We start from the raw sequence: 10432 nt of genomic DNA, 5'->3' as shown, positions 1-10432 counted from the left end.
AAAAAAATTTTGATCATTAATATTTTTATTTATTTTTTTTTTTTTTATTATTTTGTGTGCTTTGTTTGCTCTCTTTTTTTTTTTTAGATTTTGTCCAAGTCGTTTGCTTGGCTCATATATTTTTTTTTCAAACATTTATTGTGGAGTTTGTATAGTTTATAAAAACAATTGGCGCACATTATGACAACAAATTTAACAGCATAATGTTTACAAATTCCAAATTAATGTTATTTGGCTCAACTTTATTTATTACGTTAGCAGTGGAATCCACTGTCTTAACGTCAACTATAGCCATTGTTTTTTTTTAAGATTATAATTATATGTATAACTATCAACTATTTCCTCACTGAATTTACTAATAGAATTACTTTTCATTTATTATTTCTTATATGTTTTTTTTTTTTTTTTTGTTTTTATTACATTTATTTTACCTATTGTTTTGCATAGCTTTACGGGCTATACTTATAAACGAGCGAAAATGGTTTCGTACGCTTTTACAAAATTTTCTTTTATTATCTTATTTGTATTATATTATATTATTTTTATTACATTTATCCTGCCTATTGTTTCGCATAGCTTTGCGGGCTACACTTCTAATTGGGCGGAAAAGGTTCCGCTCAATTTTACATAAAGTCGTTTATAATTATAATGTAACGCAGTACATTAATAATGCAACGCAGTGCATTAAAAAAAAATATATCTTTTTTGTTGTGCGCTCCTTGTAGCGCTGTCGGGCCGGTGGTGGCTGCACTGGTTACTCCAGGGGTCTGCGGCTGATGTCCTTTTGGTGTCTATTCCGTTTATGCGGTGTTGGTGCTGATCTTCGCACTGGGCTTCGGGCATGTGAAGTTACATGCCGTAGAGTAGAGTGGTCCGGGACAGTCGGCTGGGCACGTCTTTACCAGCGCCGGTATCTTTTTTGCTGGCGGTGGTTGAAGCTTTGTTATTGGCTTGGTTATATTTTGTATTGTATCTGAGTGTGTTGCAACAATTGGGCGTCTCTCTGCGAGGCTTGTTTTTAAAAAGTCAAGCTCGGCCTGCAACTTTTGTGCAGTAGACCACGCGGGAGGCGGTGTTTTAGAAAACAATAGCCATTTAATGTGTGCTATTCTTTTATTCACCTTATTTTTTACACCTCCGCGTTTTCCCATTATTTGCACACAACTCATTCAGTTATTTTGTCTCAGTCATCTTTTTTTTTTTTGTGTCGTCTTGCGTAGTGACAGGTTTTCTTGATTTTATTTTGCTTGCTGCTGTTGTAGTTGTTGTTGTTGGTTTATTATCCTCAGGTTCTATTATCCTCAGGTGTTGGTGGCTGCATTAGGATGTTGATTATTTGCTTGCTGCTGTTGTAGTTGTTGCTGTTGGTTTATTATCCTCAGGTTCTGTGAACCTTCACGGTCGCCATGTTGTTTCATTTAAACCATGTAGTTTATTTTGTTTTGTAATCTTTATTGAGTTTTCTTAGTGTTTTGTTAACTTAGACTTTATTCTTTAAAAGTCAAATCCAGAGTGATTTGATATTCTCTTGCTCGCGGCTGCGCTGCCTACAAAAGCTCGGCAGCGATCAGTCGCGGCTATATTCATATATATATATATATTTCTATGCTCGTACATAAGGCTGGTAGCGGTCCGAGCGTAAGGGTGTAAGTATGCATGGCTCATTTGTATGCGTTGTCAACTCATGGGAATTTGCTGACCAATGCACTTCCCAGGAGTGAGGCTTTAAGGCATATGTATATAGCTGGCTATTTGGCCGGGGCATTATGATTATATAACAACACTGTAGCACAATATTGTATTGCTACAGTGGATGCTTCTTATAATGACCCATGCATACTACAATATATAGGAGATAAAGTTTTATTAAAAAACGAAGTAGGGCATAAATTAGACTTTAAGTATACAGGACCCTATAAGGTAGAAAGTATAGGAGAACAAGATAACATAACAATCTCAAACGTAAAGAATAAAAATCAAACAGTTCATAAAGATAGATTAAAGAAATTCTATTCATAATTCTATGGTGGCCACCAATCAATCAATCAAAAAAAAAATTATATGTATAATATTATTATTGTATACAATAATAAGCAAAATAAATAAGATAACTATTTTTTCTGAGAAATTTTACATATGACAATAATGCAAACAAAATTAAAACATAATTTTTTTTTGTTTACATTTTTCTAAAATTCTAGATTTTAATCATACAATATAAATTAATCATATATTACTAAAATTTAATTGAAACATTAAATTTTAGCCAGAAAATCTTTAAACTCTACACTAAATATATATAATCAATAGATAATAAGTTAATTCAAAATAACTCCATTTTATTACGTTATTTTAAAAAAGGAGGGAGATGTAGTATGCATGGGTCATTATAGGAAGCATCCACTGTAGCAATACAATATTGTGCTACAGTGTTGTTATATAAACATAATGCACCGGCCAAATAGCCAGTAATATACATATGCCTTAAAGCCTCACTCCTGGGAAGTGCATTGGTCAGCAAATTCCCATGAGTTGACAACGCATACAAATGAGCCATGCATACTTACACCCTTACGCTCGGGCCGCTACCAGCCTTATATACGAGCATAGAAATATATATATATATGAATATAGCCGCGACTGATCGCTGCCGAGCTTTTGTAGGCAGCGCAGCCGCGAGCAACAGAAAATCAAATCACTCTGGATTTGACTTTTAAAGAATAAAGTTTACATGGCAAAAACCCAAAAACACAATAAAGATTATATGTTGAACTAAAGTTACAGTAGAATGTGGGTGTATGTTTGGAAATACGTTTTAATTTTGTGCATGAGTCTATTAAGCCAAACTCGGTCGAAAGCTTAAGATACGTCGAGAAAAATAGCGCTACAGTATTCTCGCTGTTCGAAGGCTGAGCGTATTTCGGATGTTAATTTGTTCACTTGCTCGATGGTTCCGTGGTTTCTTCGGAATCCAAATTGGTGTGCCGGGATAATTTTGCAAGCTTCCAGATGTGGGATTATTCGAGGTAGCAAGCTTTTTTCAAACAATTTAGACAAACAAGATAGAAGGCTTATTGGTCTGTACGATGACGGTGTTGTGTGATCTTTTCCAGGCTTCGGTATCATTATAATGATGGATTTCTTCCATTTTTTTGGGAAATAGCCAAGATTACAGACGACCTCTATAGCGCATTTTGGAAGTTCGATCAGCATCTTTGGCGTCAGTAAATCACCACCGGGAGCCTTTTTTGGTTTTAGCCCTCTTATGACTTTTTCGATTTCGTTCGGCCGGAATGAAGGTGCAGTTTACTGAGGGGTAGCCTCTGGCTGAATGACTGGCAGAAGGAATGAATTTGAGGCAGGGTTTGGCTGGAAGACACTTTCGAGATGTGTAGCGAATGTTTCAGCTCGGTCTTCGTCGCTGCGATCCCAGGATCCCGAAGAATTTCTTTTCGGAGGGTCGTTTCGATTGGGGCGCTAAGATTTGGGTTGGCCCTCCAAAGAAGATACTTTGTGCTTGTTGGTAAAAGATTCTGGATGTACCTCAACTGTGCATTTTCTTCCTGTTGGTGAAGAGCCTGGTCGAGTGATCGTGTTGCTTTAAAGCCGGTGATCTGCTGTTTTGCCAATCACGACACGTGCGCCTCTTTTCTCGCACGAGCTGTTCGATTTGCTGATTAGATTTGTGGTACTTGTTTCGGTCTACTTCCTTCCCTTGAGGAGTAGAGATTTTAGCTGCCGCAACGAGTACTTCTTCCAGGGCTCTCGTAGTGTAATCGATGTCCGATTCCACGTTAAACTCCGGGGCGAGTTCTATGTGGGCACTCACGTACTTTTTGTATTTAAGCCAGTTTTTTTTTGGCGATGTCAGGCTGAGGGGGTGTTCAGTTGTTTCTGGGCTTTGACGAAGCGTTAAAAGCACAGGCGAGTGGTCTGATGATAAGTCCGGGACTGCTTTGGCACTTATTAGAATGCAAGGTATGTTTTTTGTCACCACAAAATCAATAAGGTCTGGGAGCTTGCGTGGTCGGTTGGCCAGTATGTGGGACTTCCAGGGGAAACATAGTCCAATTTTTTTCTCACATTTATAATTGCATTGTACAAATGCCTTCCTCTGGGAGTCACTAGACGTGATCCCCAGTGCGTGTGTTTGGCGTTGTAGTCTCCTACGGCTATAAAACGATCCCCAAGTGAATTGTAGAAGTCCATAAATTGTCCTTCCGAGATTGAGAAACGAGGAGGGCAGTAAACGGCAGCGATTGAAAGGCTTCCGTTTCATGACTGAATTTGTATCGATGTGGCCTGCAAGAAGTTTGTTTCAAACCTTTTGTGAAAATGGTTTTTTAAACATTCTCTGATTAGAACTCCAGTTCCACCGTGGACTTTTCTATCTGGCTGATCTGTGCGGTAGATTGTATAGCCTTTTATTTGAATGTTGTATTTGCTTGTAAGATGCGTTTCCACCAGTAGCAAAACGTCAATATGGTTATCGATCAAGAATCGTGACAATGCTAGTTTATGCCGTGAGACACCATTGGCGTTCCACATTGATATTCGTAGAGTCTGCATAGATTATTTAGACTGTTGTGCAACGAGCAGCTGTATTACCATGTTCTGGCTTTGAACAAGTGTTTGCATGGTCGTTTTCTCGTAAGCTCCATCATACTTTGTTGGAGGGTAAGCATCATAGTTTCCGTTTTGCTATGTGGCTGTTCTGGGGCCTGTTGAGCGCTGTGTAAGTTAGGCTGATTTGGATTTTCCATTCCAGATCGTAGAGCATCGGCATAGGAGAAGTCGTTGGTGGTGTTTAGGGGACCGAATGAGGACCTCGCAGCTTTGGCGAAGAAGACGACTGGCGTAGTTTTTGATGCAATGTACACATTCTGTGGGTTTTGGTTGCGTGTTGCGCTCGCTTGACGCATGCGACTCTTCAACTCCTTGTACACCATACATCCTCTATAGTTTGCCGTATGGTTGCCTCCGCAGTTTCCACATTTTTTCGCGGTACTGCCCTTGTTTGTAGTGCAGTAAGTGGAGTTGTGCAGTATGACCAAGTGTGTCCATACTCTTGGCAGTTAGTGCATTGCACTGGACCTTTGCGTTTATGTGGCTCTTAAACTGTGATTCTCCGATGCGAAAGATATTGCAGCTTTTAGATTGGGTGGACTTCGTTCTTTTTCAGCGACCTGCTTTCTCGCTCGAGCTCGACCTTGAAAAGTGGTTGTGGCTTTTTACCTTTATTTAGAATGTTAATAACGTTCTTGGCGGCGTTAATAATGTTAATATTTTTATTTTATTAATAACGTTTTTATTTTCGCGGCAATAACATCGGGTTCGATTCCCTTTACTTGTGTGCCCTTAATGCTTTTCAGCTGGTACGTGTAATTGCTTATCCGATCATTGTCCAAATATTTGGACACGATGCGGAAGTACTCTTCAGTCTTAGTTTGCACCTTTGTTTCGTGGATGTTCCCTTTGATAAGCGGGGCAACATGAAAGTTGTCACCGTTCCCGATCAACGCCGCAATTCGGTTGACCAGTTTTTCTCCCTGATATAGATTGGAGAGGGCTTGGGTTTTTTTGCGGTGTCTGGCGCTGGTTGCTTTTCGTCAACCTTCGCCAGTATGGCCAGTATGGGCGCTTCATGGAGTAGTTGCTCAAGAGCGGAGGACCTCCACCGGACTGCGAAGACGCAGGGTGGTACCAGGGTAGCATCAAGCTGAAAGCGTGCCAAGATGCGAGGTCTGTAGGCCTCAACAAGCGCATGATTGCGTCGCTTGGAAAGGTGCACCCAGGAGCCAGTCTGGAGGCGGTGGACTGGGACAAGATCCTCAGCAAACCGAGGGCCCGCGTATGGCTGACAGAGAATCCGGCGGACACTGCAACTATACTGGCCATGTTAAAAATTTGCAATCCCACATTCCCTACGGCGGACTGGAGAGTTGCCAAGGTGTAGGAAGCAGTGGGACTAAGAAGGCAGGTTGTCCTCACTTGAGTCCTCAATGTCCTCAAATGAGGAAACTGCGAGGATCCTGGAGGGTGCTGGTAGCCGTATTAAGTACGGGTTCGAGCACGTAGCAGTGAGGATCTACAAGTCGGATGCAAGAAGTAAGTCAGGAGGCATCGACTTGGAGATAGATGCACAAGAGCTAGACTTGGAGGAAACGACCCAAGAGGTCCACCCAGAAGGAATGTCAGATGGGGAGGAGGACATTCTGGAAGGGTACACCTCAGAGGAGAGTGACTTGGCAAGGGCTCTTGGAGGCGTCGGTATGGAGGAGGACTCACTGTTAGGCTCCGACACCGAGGCTGAGGTTACTGTGGTGGAAAATCTAAAGAATGTCCCTGACATTCCTGCGGATAAATCTCCATCACAGTAAGGAGGCATCCGCCGCCCTCCTGCTCCATCTCCCAGAGAGTGGAGCTGACGTGGCCCTCATCCAAGAACCCAGGATCCATGGAGACAGGATTCTCAGTTTGGGGGCGTCGGATTTCAGGCTGTGCACAGCCGATGTAACAGGTAAAAAGCGAGCATGCATACTCGCAAAAAAAAGCCTTAACATTTTCTTGCTACCAAATTTCAGCAATGAAGATCATGTAGCCGCATCGATAGGAGGCCCAAGCGGCCATCTAAGAATATGCTCGGCATATATGGGTCATGACCACATAGAACCTCCACCGCACTTTCTACTAAAACGGCTTGTGGAAGACAGCGAGAGTATAAACTCGACCTTCTAATAGGATGCGATGCTAAGGACTTCAGACCTATAAGTCGTTCATCCTTCCTTTTTAAGGTTAACATTAACCCATGCTCTCAGAATGCTTACAAAAGGAGCCGATCAACAGAAACAGCCCTGCACGAAATCACTATGATCGCCGAGCGAGCGATCAACTTTAAGGAATGCGCACTTGTGGCTTTTCTGGACATAGATGGGGCCTTCAACAACATCTTGCCGTGCTCAATAAATGATGCACTGACGGGACTTGACGACCGATCAGTTCACCTAATACGGCAGATCCTGGTCAACAGGAGTGTCGAGGCTACCCTTAGAGGTTCGACTACTCGAAGATACGTCAAGAGGGGCACCCCGCAAGGGGGTGTACTCTCACCACTACTTTGGAACGTGGCGGTTAACAGCCTACTGCGATCCTTAGAGGGTGGCGGCTGTAAGATCCTTGCGTTCGCGGACGATGTTGCTATTGGCTTCGTAGGGAAATTCCCACAAACGTTATGCGACCTAATGACAGGGAAGCTCGAAGTTCTGTCGGCCTGGGCACAAAGGAACGGCCTGGGAGTCAATCCGTCCAAGACAGAGCTCGTGCTGTTTATCAGGAAGTACAAAATACCAAATCTAAGGCTTCCGAAGCTCCTAGGGGAAACACTAGTTCTAAGTGGTAGTGCGAAGTACCTAGGCATTACATTAGACAGGAAACTGGACTGAAAGCTGAACACTACAGATAGGACTAAGAAAGCGGCAATAGCACTTTATACCTGCCGCAAGGCGGTAGGCCTGAAATAGGGAATGTCCCCCAAGATAGTCAGATGGCTATACACAGCGATCATCAGACCAATCTTATTTTATGGAGTTGTGGTCTGGTGGCCAGCCCTGGACAACTCCCTATGCAGGGAAAGGTTTAGGAAGACGCAGCGCATGGCGGAAGTCTGTATAACAGGCAGTCTACGCACTACGACTAGCGATGCCCTAGATCTCATCCCTGACCTACTAGCAGTAGAACTGATGGGGGTAAAGATAGCCACTCTGGCGGCAATAAGACTGCGAGAGGCAAATGAATGGAGCAAGAATAGTTTTGGTCATACCAGACTGGACCTGCATCACTTCATGCCTGAGGGGGGTACGGATTACTGCGTGCCCGTCGACCAACCCACCACTAATTACAAAATCATCATCCCCTTGAGGGAGGAATGGGATGCCCGGACACCGGGACCGGAGGGCTCCATTCACATCTACACAGATGGATCAGAACTCAACGGCCAGGTGGGAGGCGGTTACTTTTGTGAGCATTTGAGCCTAAAGGAGTCCTTCAGACTAGTAGCAATTAGGGAAGCACTGAAATCCCCAGCACTAAGGTGCAATCGGGGTACAATATGTATCTTCTCAGTTTTTTGACCTGGCAGCCAGTAGGAAATGGAGTAATCTCCAGACCTGTAGAACCTCACGTCTGATCTGGCCGACACGCTCTCAGAAAAGATCGGCGAGACTTATTGCTCTCAGCAGACCAGACTGCAGCCTAGCGATTAGGGCAATTACTGGACATTGGCTGATAGGCGAACACGCGGCCAGGCTTGCAGTCCCCCACAATGATTATTGCAGGAGCTGCAGGGATGAAGAGGAGGTAGAATCCTCCTATGCCACTGCCCGGCACTAGGTCGCCTAGCGATTAGGGCAATTACTGGACACTGGCTGATAGGCGAACACGCGGCCAGGCTTGCAGTCCCCCACAATGATTATTGCAGGAGCTGCAGGGATGAAGAGGAGGTAGAATCCTCCTATGCCACTGCCCGGCACTAGGTCGCTGCAGACTCCAATACTTCGGGTCCGCAGAACTCTCGGACCTTAGCGATCTTTCAGAGATTTCTCCACGTGGACTGGTTGCCTTCATAAAAAAAGCAGGTTGGGACCATGGGCCGCCACAGGAAGTCTAGGCATATATGCACCCTGGTAGATAGGAAAGGGGGCACTTCGGTGAAACCCTTGCCCTTGTGGAAGCTGGGGGGTCTTCCATGTCCCCTTATGCAAATATCTCAAAATTAATAATATAACATCAACTGCACATCATCACCAAACCTTAGGGACAATAGAAAGAAGCCATAGAACATTTAACGAATACGTTAGATCATACATCTCATCAGATAAAGCAGACTGGGATGTTTGGCTTATATACTTTACATATTGTTTGAATACAACACCCTCTGTAGTACATGGATACTGTCCATTTGAACTTATATTCAGTAAAACCCCAACCTTGAACATAACATTCAATAGCAGTGAATACATTGCGACATAGAAAACTATGCAAAAGAATCAAAATTCAGACTCGAAAATCCATATAAAGAGTGAGAATGATGATCGAACAAAACAAACAAAGACAAAAAAAACTCACGATAAACAAGAAAGGAAAGCTAACTTCGGGCGGAGCCGAAGTTTATATACCCTTGCAGTTGAGTTGCAGTCTGTTAAGTGGCGCCACGCATCTTGTATTATTAGATATAAAGCGGATCGCATATAGTCGGCCGATCCTTATGAAATTTGGCATATCGAATTATTTTGACAAAAAAGGCATCCATTGAAAATCCCATCCTTCTAACTTGAAAAACGAGCTGTCACATAACTGATTGATCGGAAATGCCATAACTTGGTTGTTTTTCAAGTTAGAGGGAGGGTGGGATGGGATGGGAGTTTCAGTGGATTCCTCTTTGGGCAAAATAATTCGATATGCCAAATTTCGCATATCGAATTATTTTGACAAAAAAGGCATCCATTGAAAATCCCATCCTTCTAACTTGAAAAACGAGCTGTCACATAACTGATTGATCGGAAATGCCATAACTTGGTTGTTTTTCAAGTTAGAGGGAGGGTGGGATGGGATGGGAGTTTCAGTGGATTCCTCTTTGGGCAAAATAATTCGATATGCCAAATTTCGCATATCGAATTATTTTGACAAAAAAGGCATCCATTGAAAATCCCATCCTTCTAACTTGAAAAACGAGCTGTCACATAACTGATTGATCGGAAATGCCATAACTTGGTTGTTTTTCAAGTTAGAGGGAGGGTGGGATGGGATGGGAGTTTCAGTGGATTCCTCTTTGGGCAAAATAATTCGATATGCCAAATTTCATAAGGATCGGCCAACTATATACGATCCGCTATATATCTAATAATATAAGATGCGTGGCGCCACCTATATAATTAGAATTATATATGAATACACACATAAGTAATCAAGTCTCTCCGCTGTCGGATTCACGGCAGCGCAGCTACGAGACTCCAATAAAATATAGAATAAGAATTCATTATGAAGAGTGCCTTGAACGAATAAACTACCCATTTTGGAAACAAATTTAAAGTCGTTCTTGTTGCGATAATAGGACCAGGATGGTGTACCAAAGGTGAAACACAACAATACCCTCTGCAAGGGTATAGAAAGGGATATTTGTAAAAGGTCACAATGATAAATTAAATACAACATTGAAATAATCGAATTGACTTTATCACAGGTAATATCAACCTGATAAAAAATGGGAATAAATAAGTTAGGCACCGTGTGAAAATGGTTGGTTGGAACTGCAGATCATGATGATTTCATTTAAGTGTCGAATAAAATAATAATAACAACAATAAGAATGAACTTTTTCATAATTCGTGATGAACACGTTGAAGTGGATACCGATTGGTTGCATACTCTGCCTACG

Source organism: Drosophila ananassae, chromosome XL (assembly GCF_017639315.1).
Source record: "Drosophila ananassae strain 14024-0371.13 chromosome XL, ASM1763931v2, whole genome shotgun sequence".
In the NCBI taxonomy this organism is placed as follows: domain Eukaryota; kingdom Metazoa; phylum Arthropoda; class Insecta; order Diptera; family Drosophilidae; genus Drosophila; species Drosophila ananassae.
Note: the sequence above shows the minus strand (reverse complement) of the source record.